We start from the raw sequence: 1,388 nt of genomic DNA on the forward strand, positions 1-1,388 counted from the left end.
AATGATGCAGAGATTCACTATAAGTTCATTTACAATACTGACTGTGAAAACCTGCTGGAGTTCTCAGATTTTACAAAGAAAATGAACACCTTAAGGGAGAAAGCAGAGGTGGAGAATTACCATTTATTGAGGATCTATCATATGCCAACTAATATGTTAGGTGCTTTGGACATATTATATACTTATTAACCATAATAATAATGATAATAAAACTATTGAACACCTGTGTACCAAGCACAACTTTTAAGTCTTTCATTTTATTTGATTTTTTTTCTCATTAAATCCACACCATTACACTTATGAGGTAGGTATTATGATTATCTCCATTTTATAGTGATGGAAATATCTTAATGGGAGGTATTATTTTCTCATTTAAGATGGGAAAACCAAAGTTAAAAGTAATGCTTTAAGGCTATACAAATAGAGTAAATGACAGAATTTGAACTTCAGATTGTCACTTTTGTTATGAAGGTGAATCATACAAGGCTTTCTAACAAAAGTGGCACTTGATCTGAGTCTTAAGGAAAATAACTAGGCATTTTCAGGAAAAACTAGCGACAAGGGCAAGTGACATCCTCAACCCAAGATAGATCATGTGTGGAGGCTTGGAGGTTTAAGAAAAACCACTAGCAAAAGGCTCACCTTTGCAGAATCACATGTAGAAAAACAATCTTTGCAGCCTTTCCGAAATCCTCTATTGGGTAATTAGCTTTCTGGAACACTGCCAAGCAGCAGCAAATTTTTCTTTCTCAGCACTCCTGGGATTATCTGAAATACAGGACAAATATTCTTGCCACCAGACAATGTTAACATAATTAATTTGCATGAAACTCCATGTAACAACACCCATATTAAATGTTAAATGAGTGGATTGTTTTCCAGACACAGAATTTCTTGACAGCTTTATTCTTAAAAATGTGTTAAGCTCACCCACAAACTTAATGTTACCCCCTTTATTGAGGGAGTACTTGAAGTTTAGGAGTGCAATCACAATGGTTTCCCTGAATCATGGACAGAATCATGTTTAATTCAAACATTCTTATCCAGTGCATCATAACACTACCTCTGCTTATGGTGGCATCATCCTCTTACTCCTCCTCTTTAGCATCTCAAGGAGAACGAGAGCTCCTAGTCTTTATGTTCAATGTCTTATCAATTCTCATGTAAGAAAAAGACCAGGTTTAGAAGCAACAGGAGTCATAATGTCCCATTATTGTGAAAGCAAGACCTTTGCCTTCAATCTGTTGCTCCCCATATTTTTCCCCACTGGTAATGTTTTCTCCTTTAGCTAGAGTGTCACAGAATCATCCAGGGGTCTCTCTGTTCTTCCCTGTGTCACAACCTTTGTACTGACATATCACACACAAATCCTGCTGAGCTAGTACAGG

This window comes from Myotis davidii, unplaced genomic scaffold (genome assembly GCF_000327345.1).
Source record: "Myotis davidii unplaced genomic scaffold, ASM32734v1 scaffold330, whole genome shotgun sequence".
In the NCBI taxonomy this organism is placed as follows: Eukaryota; Metazoa; Chordata; class Mammalia; order Chiroptera; family Vespertilionidae; genus Myotis; species Myotis davidii.